This window comes from Zootermopsis nevadensis, unplaced genomic scaffold (assembly GCF_977971745.1).
Source record: "Zootermopsis nevadensis isolate Lab colony 2312 unplaced genomic scaffold, Znev_1.0 Znev_ptg000011l, whole genome shotgun sequence".
NCBI lineage: Eukaryota > Metazoa > Arthropoda > Insecta > Blattodea > Termopsidae > Zootermopsis > Zootermopsis nevadensis.
In genome coordinates this window covers 6,484,445-6,500,102 of record NW_028259143.1, presented here as the reverse complement: position 1 = coordinate 6,500,102, position 15,658 = coordinate 6,484,445, and the positions used below count along the sequence as shown (strand labels likewise).

The window sequence follows — 15,658 nt, the reverse complement described above, 5'->3', positions numbered from 1 at the left end:
ATCTTACAGGAAACAGATGTGAAGGTATGGGCCGAATTCAAAAGGATCGGGATATGTTACAGCGGCAGGCATTCATGAACAGGGTAATGAACTTTCGATTTCCTGAATATACATATCGACCCAAGTCACTCATCGTATCAGTCACTGATGATGGAGGCAGAGTCTCCGAAACGTACATGTTATTCCAACGGAGTTGATCACCTGTTACGATATAACTGCCGTGAAAATCTATCATTTTATCGGCACTACTTCCTCAATCTTTGTTTAGTTTTATCGGTTTCTACATTTCATAATCACCGTCAGATCCTATTGGATTCTAATCCAGCAAGAGTGACCTAACAGCAGCCAACTTGGTCCAACTCCCATCCAACAAGGCCATCCAGTTCCTGTTTCTTACAGGTGAATAAATTCGACGCTGCGTTTCCAAACTTCGCCTTTCAATAACTACGCAGTGCACTTCCTCCTGTTCGCTCAGGGCCAACACGTTACAGAATTTCTAATAAGACAGGCACACAGCGCTTCTGTTGAACAAGAGAACACCTGCATAACCGGCTTGGATCACCGTTTTATTTTAAATAATGGGGCCATTTTTGTGTTTCCAAGTCGACAGACTGAACACATTACGTGAGACTGTGTCCCTTCGACTGTTCTTATGTTTTGAGAAAGTACAGCAGACTGCACTTTACTCAGGTACTGGGATCTAACATAAAAGTTACAGAGAGGAACTAATTTGTTATTGGAATCAAGCTCTACCGAACTTCTTCAGAAGCGGCTAATCAAACAAAATATTTATATATTAAACTGAATGTAAAATCTCACTGATCTCTAATACGTTAATATAAAACGTATGTCGATAAGATAAATATTGACCAAGGCATGAACAAAAAATATTTTCCGTCCCAGCAACAACTGATTTGTTTTTAAAGTACTCGAGATATGTAGAATAAAAGTGTTCCAGCCTTATCTTAAAAAGTTCCTGCAGGGTAATAGAGAAGTCCCTGTGCACCTGTGATAGCGCCAAGTGTTCGAAGTGATTTAACAGTCCCTGTACTCGATACACACATATCAAATGTTCGCGATCGAGGGCGTGTGTGTGCACAGGTACTTTTGGATGATCCCATGTACTGTGTTCACGAGTTCACGAGTCTTACTTAGACTGTACCACTCATTTATAAAAATTGCTACAAGCATTTGTCGTGACGTTATTAAGTATGTAAACACTTATATTCCGAACTTATAAACATGTAACATTTGCAAGAAACACCTTTAGATTAACACAAATATGGGAATTAAAATATGTACAAGTTAAAAATAAAGTCAACATACATTCAAATGTAAAAATAATTTAGACAGAAAAAATGACTTAATTCTCGCAACGGGCAAAATATTTTTAAAAAGTCGGTTTGCTAATAAATTAGTAAACATATTTATTTATTTAACGACGGGTTTTAACCTGCATTATCCAATGTTATGTTAAACATAAAAATGATTTTGAATAAAATAGTCGTGATATGATTTAACGTATCGGAATGCTTGCTCTCGAGACCAGTATTCGAACACGGGACCTCTGGAATTAAAAACAGAAGGCGCCTACTAATGATCACCGAACCACGGCATTCGGTGATGCGTTCGAACACATCGCCTCTCAAAGCGATAACTACCGCTGACACTGTCGCTTGCGTCAGTAAAACTAGAGTTGTTTGGAAGATTGCTGTGAGATGCAGCATCGCCGTACAGTCTGGTAGAAGTTCACCAGTATTTCAGAGGTCCTTGCTGCCTCCATCATCAGGACAATGAGTGGTAAACTTCTACCAGAATAAACAGCACTACGACCCAGAAGACAGCCATCTTCGGACTCGCCGTCGAAAATATCTCAACTCCTGCCTAGAGTTATTTCTTTTGCCAGGAAAACGAATATGATTGATTTTGAGTACAAACTTTGTGTATCTCATTTTATTCGTACGGATAGTATCAACGACTTAGAAGTGTTTATTCATTAAAAACTCCATTTTCACCAACACGTGGAACATATACACTTCACAAGCTTTAAAGCTGTCAGATCTTTTTCATATGTTGACAGACTTCTGACGATATATTTTACTTTACTTAGATGTAAATTTGAATAAGCTTCCGTTACGCTGCATATCAAAACTTCTACTGACGTCACAGCAAGCTTCAGTGCATTCAACGAAAATTTCTAGCCCCGTGTGAAGAATTACAGTTATGCGAATGTTTTATATCACATAAAACTGCACACTTTACGCACTAGGAGGCGTTACTTGTAGGCGCGTTTTCTTATACATGTTTACAATGGCTTTAAATGTTTTCCTTACTTACCTGAAACTGTCAGAAGATATTTTCCTTTGTTTATTGCTGCATTAGCCACTCTTTGCAAAGATTTTGATGTATTTAGCAGTCAGTTGGTTACATTTAATTATATTTCAAAGGAACTGTTTTGCGGTGTTCGTAGCCTTTTATACGTTTTATTTTGTTTGAAGTAATGATGACATTTTTGTTGTAATTTGCTTATTGTTATATTTATTAATTTTCTGTGCTGTATCTGTAATTGACCATTCAGCTGTTGTATGCAGGACACTATGTCAAACAATTGAACTGAATTATTACTAGGCCGTTTGGTGTTCGCAGGCACCATAACAAGCAAACTTTACAGACTATTATTATAGACCAGCTTAATAGCACTAATAATCGTCAGCTACTTTTCTTACCACTGGAAGTGTGCTGTGACGTGGCTTGACAGAGACCGCTGAAAAGTCTGTCATAATCTGAACAGTCCATTGCGACAAGCAAGCGACTGCTCCAACACAGCTGTAAAGCTGAGAAGTATAAACAAACTCTGCAGGCGATTCTATCATGATATAACATTACTGAAAATTATCTGCTTATAACGGAATCCCGAGAAACACATTTATTACTTCTGAACTAGAAAATATAGATGACACAGGACATTTTTAATTAAAATACATATAAACTAAAAATATGAAATAACAAGCCCATGAAAAATAAACAGTCGCCCAGCTAGCCAAGAAATTACCCACATTTAAATGGAAATTAAAGATTTATTAATGTGTTCACAACAGCCTACACTGTAACCGTTTTGAGAGACAGACCTTATACCATACTTCTTTAAGATACACTTCAATATTACCATCCCATTTGCACACAATCTCTCAAACGGTCGTTTCCGTTCTGAAAAATGCAAAATATTTACAATGTTAAAAAAAGAAACTCTGCTCCGAGTCCGAATGCGCTCGCTAGAGTGCGTCTTTCACAAATTAAGAACCATGGTTATAATCGAAAACCGTGACCAAAACGTTCCCCCAAAGGCGCGCGATGTTATCTTGGACGAGGGTCATTTAAGGGGCCGTATAACAGGTTCTGGCATTCTCCAACTTGAAAATAATTATTATAATTGGTACCTGTTGAGACAACGAACTTATTTTCGAATAAGATAGTGCTATTGCCTATTTGCCTTGCTGTCAAACACGTTTCGCGTAGCATTCAGGCCAGAAACAAGATATCTGAGAACATGTGAGAACAGTTTCCCCTCAAATTATCTGATCGTGGCCAAAGGTACAGAAATTACAAATTACTAAATAAGATTTGAGTTTTTCACGGTGGCGAGTATGAATATGGATGTCTTATGGGTTGTTGCGCTGTGTAGTCTGGTTGAAGTAAGGGCAATGATGGAGTCAGACAGCACCTCTTAAACGTCGACATACTTCTACCAGACTACCAGAAGACAGCCATCTGCAAATTACTAACTATAAAACTCATTCATCGTCCTATAAAATTTTCACCACACCTTGAATACGTATACTAAAGATACCGGAAGTCTAAAATATGACAATCCAATTGTGATATGCTATAGTTGTTCATTTATTGTTAAAAGATAGAAATCAGACCAGATGATCGGCTATGATTAAACAATGCGAAACTAAAATGTATATTTCTGTTGTGGAAGTAAGCAGAAAACTGCTAATCACTAAACACAATGTTTTAGTTCGTATGTATTTTGTCCACATTCATGTTCGCAAATGAATACGAACAGATCGTCAAAACTAACACTGTAATATATTACTTAAACCAAATGTGCTTAAAATATCCCATTACTAAAAACAACTTAGTCAAGGCGTGTGTTATTGTGAACAAAACATAAGCCGTAACGAAATCTTCAACTCGCATCACGTAGTTTTGTGGACTATAATTACTCCTTACATTAAAATTATATACACCACACGGTTTATTTATCATGTATAAATGGAATTTGATTTAGCGCTAAGTTTTAAAGCAGTTAACAGCGGTGGGTAATTAATAGCTTGACAAACACGACGCTATGTGGTGAAATGAGGTACTATCGGGTGCGGTGCGGACCGAAACAATAGACGGCAATTACCAACCGCTGTTTGGGGTTTCGTCAACCTACAACTGGTTTCTGCTGTTACTATAATAACTCCACTATTAAACTACAATTATATAACATTAGGTGTTCACGCCTTAGTGTAAATCGCTCCACGCGTGTATGTCAATGTCACTTTTTTCCTAGAAAATAGGCAACCCGTATGCCCCACGAATAAACCAAGAAGAATGAAACCAAGAGTAAGTCAATGTGTCGCCATCAGCGCGATTGAGGACAGTACAAATGCTTCAGCTGTGTAACTTGTCATATAAATATATCGAGGAGAACAGCTGTTCCCATAAAAATACAACGCGCTGGTTTGTGAATCCAGCTGGAGTACTTTGTGTAAACAACTTGTGGTGATTCTGATACAATGTATTAAAAACTTTTTTTAATTAACTGCGGTACATTCTTTCTCGTTTCGACGCAGTTTAAACTATATCCGACCAAAATATTCTTTAGCAGTATAATAACAATGATAGACGGAGGCACTTTAACGCGAAGAATGCCCTGAGAATAGCAGGCGTGGTGGGATCACACGTTACAAAAACAGGTTTTCGTATCTAAAAGTTGTAAACAACTTTCTTTCTTTTTTTGTGAAAGTAAAACTGGTAGACCCCGTGATAAATCACCAGTCACAAGACACACATTTACACCAAACGCTGTTTGTTGCATACTAATAGCGTTTATACTTAGTATTGCGGAAGCAGAGATACCCCGAATACTTCGTGCTTTTACTCAGGCCTTACAGGAAAATAATGCCGCATTGATACCTTAAATTCCGTCCGCTCCTTTTCCAATTGGCCATTCATAATAAACATTTCGTTCCTCATTTGACATTTCATAAATTCTGAAAATTTAAACAGTGAAAATGTGCACTCCACTTGGAGTATATAAATTGACCAAATGTGTTATTTGCGATTTCTGTAAGTTTTATTGGCCTGAATGTCCAAATGCATTATTGCAAAGCTAGTCACGCCCCAGATGTCCCACTGCGCAGATTCAAAGACGAATTAGGCTACCGTTAACTTTGTTATTCGTTGAACGCACGAAATACATTTTAAATAGCAATAATAATACGATAATCTTCTTTGAGTGATTTGATCTTTATATAAACCAAAGTCATATTAATTTGAACATTTTTTGTGTCGACTTGCAATACGAAATTTCACTAAATGCATTCAGTATTGTTAGCGGAGTAAGTAGCAACCTGCGTCTTGACTTCGTGGGTTTTGCACAAAAAGCACACGAGACATAAATGCGATATTTCATAAGTCCTAGTCACTCACACGAAAACCGCGCTGTATAATTTTGCCGCGCAATCTACGTTACAGTACTTATTTATCCTATCAAATGAAGTCCTGCAATATGTTGACACTTGGTCTGAGTAGCTTCGCAGATGTGCGTTCCATTGTGAGTCAAAGCAGATTTCGAAGAGAACCGCTATCTGTCTGAAAGTAACCACAGTCAAAGACTCTCACTTCCATAACCACAGGACACCGAATATCGACTTTGAGTAGTTAGCACTCCTGCTTCGCATTCAGAAGGATTTGGGTTCCATTCTCGACTTGGAGGCCGGCTATTTCAACTGAAGTTTTAATGTTTTTATCGCCCTTATAATTGGGGTAACAAGGACCTCTGAAACGTCGGCAAACTTCTACCAGACTACACGGCGCTACAACCCAGAAGACGGCCATCTTCGTACTCACAGCCGTGAAAACCTAAAATTCTACTTATATCTTCTTAGCAAAAAAATAAAATAAAAGTTACTCAATATTTACTCAAAATATAATTCACTGAATGTCGATGTTTCGTTTCTCGAAAGGTCACTGCCCCTGTGTTAGATTAATAGAATTTTTATTCTAAACCACTTGTGCGACTTGGAAGACCCTCACCGACAAAAAGAACTGTTAAGAAATCTTTCACGATTTGGATATACAATATTTGAATAAACCATCCAAGTCAAACTGATATACACACCAAAATAGTAAACCTTACGCCAACTTCTAAACGTGTCATTTTCATTCATTTTAATATAAAACATTTCTTACTTTTCAATGCACCCATTCATCAACAGTTTCTTGTTTCAAGCCCGCCACTACGTTCCAGACTTACGGTCAGGGCAGTTCAATAGTCACGCTAGGTTACAATCCGTCTTCACTGAATTTCGATGAATTCGGTTACTAATGAGTTTCTACACAGCGACATGCACATTGCATTACAACGTTTCACTAAACATGTACTGAGCTGATGTCTGAAAGCTGGTCGCGGTCTGTTTTTATTCTGCACCCACCCAAACACTGTTTATAACAGTCTGTAGAATGAGATCGAGGGCTTCCCAAAATAATGCCAATGTGACACTCCATGTTACGTGCTAGGCCGTGGCCACATTTACTTGGGATCGAGTCTTTACCGACCGTCCTTCAGTACCTGTCAGGTATTTCCGCGAGAAACACGCAAATGCTCTAATGTCATGGTTACGGTTGACTTGAGGTTTGACCACCTGCAGGCAACGAGCTCAAAACACGAAATGCCAAACCAGGGAATTTTGGTGCGTTGTTCACACAAAAAGATAACATCAAACGCACATAGTAAACAAAAGAATAATCATAAATTAAGTGCCGATTATAAGAAATTAAAATAAAGTCGAAGAAACCAACACATTTTAACTCAAAAAGTACATTTGAAGTTTGTTCCTGTACGATGTGCTTCGTATTATACTCATAGAGCTTTAATTTCACAATTATAATTTCTTTAAACTTTGGCAGCAGATTCTGTGGAAACATGTGATGGGTGAGACATGAAGCACGCGTGGAGCATATAAGAAATGCACGCCTTTCACATTTTGGGCAGAGAGCCTGAATGGGGAAAACCATTTGAGAGAGATGTGTGTAGATGCGATGACAATATCAAAATGGATCTTAGGTAAGCAGGATGTGTGTAACATGGCACGGATTAATGTGACTCAGGCCAAGAACAAGTGGCAGTTTATTCTAAACAGGGTAATTAATCTTCAGGTTCCAAAAAATAGTGGAATTTCTTGACCAGTTGAGCGATTACCCTGTCCTATTTATATTTTGCTTTCAGAACTAGTTTTATCTTGTTTTCAAACAACGTGCAAAGTGTATCACAGCAGTATGTAGACACTGGAACCCGGCCAATTCACCCAGGTTGCTAAGGCCTTCTTCATTTCAATAATTCACGACAACACAGCACCAAGCACGTCTCTGATGTTCATTAACCCACCAGAGGACGCACTACGCAGAAAAGCTTTGAAATACAAACTCTTGCTGAACAATGCGGTGTAAAATTTGATGTTCTCAAGGCGGCGATCATGAAGACGGCTGTCTTCCGGGTTATAACGTCGTGAAGTCTGACAAGTTTACCTGCGTTTTAGAGGTCCTTCATGCCTCCATCATCAGGGCGATCACCTTGATGGCGGCGGCAGCAAGGACCTCTGAAACGACGGTAAATTTCTACCAGACTATAAGAAGAGGCCATCTCCAAATCTCCAATCTGTTTAATGGCAGTCTTCAGTATTACCAGAGTTAAAATTACTAGGAAGTTGATTAAATCGCTCGAAGTATTGCAAGCAAATGTTCGGAAATGGAAATTACTAAGAAACGAGCGTCGCCACTGTCAAGCATAATAAACTGAAATAGGCTAATACTGAATAGACACCCAGGCAAGACACAAGAAAGTAATTTGCCACACGGTTCTATTCTATGTTACGCACCGTAAGGACGTTCATGAATGACGTGAGAAACGCCTACACTTAGCATGAACTTCACATAATTACGAATCAGCAACAGGACAAGAGGCAGACATATTCCTTAATTAATTTTCTGAAGACAATACAGGAACTCCTTAAACATTTTAAACGAATAGCAGAGGTCACATACTTAAATGACCCATGCAGCGCAGCGAACAATGAAATTATTTCAAAATATTTTGCACATGAGTGTCTTATGTTATTATATGAAGTTTTGCTATAATTTACTATAAATGGTATTATAATTCATATTTATAAAGTTCACGCATCTAAAGAAGGTCAGAAACTTTTATTTTTATGGTTTCGTATAGTCTGTTGGCGACCGGATTTAAAAACGTAAATTTGATTTTGCCACAATAGATAATCAGTTTCGGATATCCATTAACTTACGTTGATCCACCATCAGATTCATATAACAGATTTCATTATTTACGATAAATGAAGATCAGACACAATGAAGCACGCAAAATAGCTGAAAACAAAAAATATGCGTAATTCACTGGAAAGCATCCTTAAACTCTTGTTTAATACAACGGTTCATGTACAGTGCAGCGTGTTATTGAATTTAATATAGCCTATCAGAACTGCATCACACCCGAGAAGTGGCTGTCAGCCAAAAGAGTCAAAATTGCTTCATTGCAGGTGCAAGAGCAAGGACTCCGAACGTAAATAACTTCATGGTATTACGAAACCCAAAGTTGTGCTGCTGTAACAACAGACGGAACCCTCTAGGCCCAGTTCTAAAACAGCGTACTTCAATCCACATGATCAAAATGTACACATGTTCTTCAGATGAATTTTTATTTCTCTCAGCGGCTTAAAACATTTATATGAATGGAAGGAATTTAGCGGGGCAGGTGGAAAAATGGTACAAAACTGTGCTTAGAAATCCTGAAATGAAGAGAACACTCGGAAGAACCAGGCGTAGATGGAAGGATAATATTAAAACTGGGCTTAGGAAAATAATGTTCGGGTGTTGATTATATTTATCTGGCTCAGGATATGGGGCCGATGGCAGGATCTTGTAATAAAACTTGTTCCATAAAAGACGGCGAATTTCGTGACTAGCTCAGCATACTACGAACTTCTCCTTAGAGTTGGTTGAGTGAAAGAATGGAAATGCAGGAATTTCTTCCCTCAGATCGTTCGCTGGATGTGAAATGACAGATCACAAGGACGACGAAGAAATTAGACATGAACTGCAACTGACAGGTGTACATTCAGTAATAAAAACTACGAAAAGAAATTACTCGAGCCCTTGTGAAGAACGTCTGAGAACCAATCACGGAAGTTCCGAAGCATGTAAGACTTCGCGGACCTAACCTAATGGCCGAGTGGTCACCATTCCCACTTTCTGTTAAGATGGTCCGGTGTTCAAATATTGGTCCGAAGGCCGCATGTACAGATTTAGGATTCTCGAGTTTTCCTCAGTCTCTCCAAGCAAATGCCGCTTACTATCACTTCCCTATTCGTTATTCATTATTCATCCCTCCATTCGGCAATACTGTACAGCCTGAGCTGCTGACACTGTTGTTAAATAAACCATACATAACTAAACAGATAAATATTTTTAATATTCCAGGTAAGTCCGACATAAAGATTGAAGGAACAATTTTAATCCCTTTACCTGGAACACAAGACAAACTTATAATCCATTATGCTGATAATCTAAACATGTCCAAAATTCTTAAAGCATCGTTTCTCAGTTAACAAAGCAGCTTACGCCACAAAAACAATAATGAATTATGCAAATATCAAAGTATTCTTCCCAGTTAACATAAATTCGGACACATTACACAGAAAATGCCTACGACCAGAACAGGATCGGAATGCGTATTCATAGTATTTGAGCGGACACAGATATTGGCCTAACTCTTTTAAGTAATTTAGGATTCTAACACTCACTACTGTGTTCATACACCTCTCATACGGGATATAAACAGGAAGAAAACATTGTGAAATCCCTGACCTCTGACAAGTTTCAATGTGGCGCACTTGGCTTTCTATCATAGCAAGAAGCATCTGACACGCCAGAAAAGAATCTGTCTGCAGAAACGTCAAAGTAATTAGGTCGCTCTGAAGCTCAATAAAAACTCCGACCGCGCTTGTTTGCGGCACTTCTGATGTCTCTCGCGGCAATGGCACAGTAGGCTTGGATTAGGCTTAGACCTTGTGGGCTGTACCAGTTCAGAATTCACTCCTGAAACTATGAACCCTGCTTCGAGTACGGCTGTAGCGATCCACGTTTCTAGCCGTGCGCTGTGTCTTTTTCCAGTCGGTTTCCAGATACGGGTAAATCTACTCGTGTATGGTCTAAAAAGTACGTGTTTCAAAACTCTAACGAGGAAACTCCAGCAAGTCCGAGTCTTTGGCGTACGTGACATCGCATGCGGGTATAACGGCTTGTGAGTTGTGTCAGCTAGTGCAGGTTTAGGATTTAAAATGCGTAGTGCGTTGGTTAGCACGTTGCTCGGATAACTGGCAGATTTACCCGTATCTAGAGACCTGGTAAAGAAGAACGTGATGTATGTGGTTCTTAACCTCTTTGGTCCTGTTACTCCAGAATCGTAAACAACAACCAAGATATCCGCTCCTCACTTTTAAACAACGGAATCTATATGCCTAAAAGATCAAAAATCTTTGTCCTCAACAAAGGAAGATTATGATTTATCAGAATTGTGTACCCAACCGACTCTTTACACCCTGAAATATGATAAATAACCCCTCAAAAGGTAATTATTCCCAGCTTAAAATGCTCTGCCTTAGATCATCCGGCCACTGTAATCGGATGAACAGATTAACAATTAGGCCCATTTTACATTTTATACAAAAGATTGTTTTTCACCTTTGTATTAGAAGAAAATGCATCACAACTCAAAAACATCACTGTCAATAAAGCAAAAGCCCGTCCCTGAACTCAGTCCTGGGGCAGTTCGATCTAACATACACTACTGAAAAAATGTTATATTTTAGACTTAACTTCCAAGTTTTCTTGCATCGTCTTTTACCTGTTTAATTCACACACCTTAGACCAAATTATATTTTCCTTGTTAGATAACTGTTTCATTTTCTTCCTTTATAGTAACAGATCATGTCTCGTTGCCATGCTATATAACGAGCAAAATAATTATTGTATTTGCCTTATCCTTAGCGCTTTTTAAAAACAAGCGACAGGTAGTTACTTCACGACACAAGACAAACAATTGTTCTAAAATTGTTAATGACGACTCATGACGTCGCAACGAACCCAAGCGCATTTCGTGTTTTCTCCAACAGATATCATCTAATTGTCATATAATATAGATACGTTATAGAATGAGTTTTGAGGGATCAAAATAGGTGTTGGTTTTCAACACACATTCTATAGAACCATTTCTTCATCCATCAAAGCTCTGATATCAGTCTCTTTAGCAATGAAATTTAAAATCCCGCGAGTGAATGTGTTAATAGACGCACGAACACACACAAAAGATTTGTAGTCTAAGAATGACAATTTCTGCACTTGCAAATGCAAAATTCTTTGTTCCAGTCACTAAATACTTGTACACCACAGCAGAATTCGTCTGCCCACCCACTCACTGGATCAGAACCTGTCGTCAACTGGCGGTCAAACAACTCACAGTTCGATATCACGTTATTAACACATCTCCGCCCTACATTAGTCTCTCCCGCAGAACATGAGTGACGAAGCAGTTGCCGGCATACTGAATGAGACCACGCGCACAAACATTCTGCCTCCTAATGACGCCATGATGTTTACATCAAACCTCTCAGGAGTATGATATCATTTATGATCGATGGCCAGGTTTCAGGGTAGCAGTTCTATGCCCTTTCATTTGCATATCTGACACAATTACTTATACCATTGTTTTTGTAAAAGTGTCGGAACAAAAGAAAAGTGCTTATCTGACGTAACTCATTCTGCGGTCCGTGTATCAAGGATTACGTAGAACGTATGAAATGAGAAATTTTACTTTTTTAAAAATATAATAAATATGTGTATCTAAAAACATCCGTATTATGATAAAATTGTATTCCTCACAACAAAATGACAGAAAGGTGTACCCCAACGCAGACCACAAACGCGTTACCTCATACTAACTCACTGTCTTATATATTGGTTTGCTGCAGAAACAAATACACTGTTGTAACACTATTCGACTCTGTTACTGTACATTTTATTTTATTAAACATTCATAACATTGCATTTATTTTAAAATACAACGGAGACCATAATTATGTCCGTATTTACGTCACAACTTTCATTAACTCCTTGAACCATTTCTTTTAATTCCATAAAATGACATTTGAGCTTCATAAAGGCATTGATTATTTTACTGCTTCTATGTAAAACAACATTCGTCCGAAAATTTTTAGTCTAAAACATAATACCAAATTTAATAGAAATCCGTTAAGCAGTTTCGGATGTGAAACATATTGTGCTCATATTTCATGCTCTTTGAACAAAAGAAAATATGGGTCAAATATTAAGATACCAATATACATTACAAATGGTAATAACAGTGTAAAAATGACATGGAATCTTGATAATTTACTTCTATAACAATTATATTCTATACGAAAGAGTTTTAAAAATATTTTAATTTATATCCTACAGAAAATTAGGGTGTTTCTGATTGCACTGCTATTACGTATTCGTCAGGGCCGGGGCTTAAATATAGTCTAACTGAAATATCATGTGGCTTTCCGAAATTCATCCAGGCAAACAGTTCTGTACATCACTGGACGATAAATAGACCAGTCACGTGAATTTGCACGCCACTGCGCGATATGTAAATATAGGATGCAGACTACCGTCTGCTTATGAATAGCATTGCATTAACGTGCCACAGTGTCTTGTCTTCCGAATTATTCTGTCCAGTCCATAACTACAGACAAAGGTTAAGCTATTTACACAAAGGTTAGTCGTACGAACTTTGTATGCAGAGCTACACTTGTTCTGACTTCAGTCGTCGCGTATGTGAAAATAACATGGACATCAAACGTCATGAAGACTTATATAATATTCGCATAAACAAGATGTTCATTTTAAATTCTCCATGAACGTAATTTTGAATTTAACATTTTTAATAACGATTAAACCAATTTAACTCAATGGACCAAAGTCCTCTTTGAACGGTTTAAAAAATTTCCTGCATTTTATGAATCCCGATGTTTCAAACACAGACCCGCCACTGGAGGCTACCTTAAACCAAGTAAATCCATTCAACATCCTCCCATATGACATTCTAACATTAATTTTAATAAATCCTGTGCATCTTCCAAGGGAGTTTCCCTTAAAGTTTCCGGTCAAAACTTTACATATATTTCTCATCTTTCCCGTGCCTGCTACATATCCCACCCATCTCATGCTACTCTATTCTATCAAAATAATAATAAAAAGTTGACGCTTCACAGTAAAAAATACATTTTCTTGGTTCCGTTGACTCATAGGTCCAGTCAAAAATTTCCTTTCGTGAAATGTTCATAAACAATATGTAGGATATGTACCGATTATTCTGCTCGTAGATATGAAAACCAACTACATGTCAGAATGGCCGAGCGGTCTAAGGCGCCAGACTTAAGCATAATTACTTGCCTGCTCTGTAGGTAATGCAGAATTCTGGTCCTCTCTGAGGGCGTGGGTTCGAACCCCACTTCTGACAATAATTTTACAAAAGTAAACTTCATTTAAATGTGTTTGTGCACATAGGATACTAAAATATAATTCTAAACTTTCAAAAGTTATCTGTTAAGAAAACTAATTTTTAAAAAACTTTCTTAATCTTTTCCAGCCTGAAATTCGCAGATAACAGACATTCGTTTATTTTTGTCGTATACAGCAACTTACAAAATTCAAATTAGCTTATAATACCTAATCTTTGTAAGTTATGTCAATTGGAAGGACATGTTTAAGAGTGATGTAACTCGTTTCGTGCATTTAGACGTTAACAATACTGCTATCTTTTCAGAATGAGGTTTCGGATTCAAAGTTAACTTTTCTGCTTACACATACGCTTTGCATGCGGTTGCAAAATAAGTCTTTAACTCTGCAGACTTTGATCATAAAGGCAATTAATTATATACATATTTATTATTTCTTACAAAAAAAACTCTGCTAAATTATAAATGTTTGGCCAATTTGTTCAAACGCTATTTCCATGGAGACAGAGACTGACATCATGGGATAGTCCTTGAGGGAATGACAGTCTCCTTAGCCGCTCAAGAACAACCCGGACATTTATGGAAATCGAACGATGATTGTCGTATACACAAAAGCCCTTCACAACTCCTATCATCAGCCTGGTGAATCCCCACTTCCCTTTTAAGATCCAATACAGCCACAAACATGAAACACGCATGAAGACGTTAAATGCATACGAAATTATGCTTGGAAAACTTGATGGGATGAGACCGCTTAACAGACCCCTAGGTGTACAAGGGAGGATAAAATTAGAATAAATTTCAAATAAATTGTATTTGAAGGCGTCGACTCGATTCAAACGGCTTAGCATAGGACCCAGTGGCGATGGAAAGTGGGTTAGTGTGAAAATGGTAACGAACATTAACAAGATTGGCATCCTGGTCGAACTGGTTGTACTCCAGCCACTACAGACTCCATAAGAAGAGAAGAATCTGTTGGTAAACTGACCAACTGTCAGCTTTTCTAAAAGGACACTGTTCACGAAGTTTGTCATAACCATGAATATACTGATTCCAGAATACACAAGTAAACAATGTCCCGTTAAACCACTGATGACATTCATGCTCTGTTGATTGTCTTTACGAGCGACCACAAGTTACATAACGTATAGCTTACGCAGTAGCTCTTTCTACTGTTAAAATAATTACACTGTATTCTAAAACTAGTCATGCGCTGCCAGTTAGCCATCGTGGTGTGAAAACTAAGGTTTCGCCCAATGGAGGACAGAAATTTAATGAATTCAGCATGAATTCATCTGCGATCTTTTTATTATGAAACACTGTAGGAAATGTTTATTAAAATTAACCAGAATCATTTCATGCAACTTATTTTTCATGTTTAGTTCATGCAAGTTAAAAAATAACTTTTTGCTCTTATGTACAACACTCGTTAAAATTGTCTCCCGTGGTGGAGTGGTTAGCATTTCTGCTTCACGTTCGCTAGGTTTAAATCTAGGCTCAAATACCAGCTGTCATGACTGTTCGTGACTTTCCTCAGTCCCAACAGGCAAATTCTGTAGCAATATGTTAAATCATGCCAGCCCGCTACCCTCTGCTTCGATTATAAATCATCATTGACTCTTCGACCTCTCACCCGACACCATGTAGCCTGAGCTAGTATCAAATATGTACACACACGCTTCTAATTAATAATCAATAAACTTATCTTTATTTCTGTGTTTAGGATTTGGCCCTCCAGTCTGTTTCGTTTAGTATAATACTGAATGTGTATTTTAGACACTTGGCACTAGAATTCCTTGGACAGG

The 15,658-nt window shown here is 37.9% G+C and overlaps 1 protein-coding gene and 1 non-coding gene across 3 annotated transcripts in view; one reads left to right on the top strand and one right to left on the bottom strand.

Annotated features, from left to right (window-relative positions):
- The window catches only part of cin (Molybdenum cofactor synthesis protein cinnamon), a 114,871-nt gene that overhangs the window by 27,462 nt on the left and 71,751 nt on the right, over positions 1–15,658 (bottom strand). The window lies entirely within an intron of this gene.
- On the top strand, positions 13,738–13,855 carry TRNAL-UAA (transfer RNA leucine (anticodon UAA)). Its single transcript has 2 exons — positions 13,738–13,775; positions 13,811–13,855. It is a non-coding gene; the product is annotated as a tRNA-Leu (tRNA).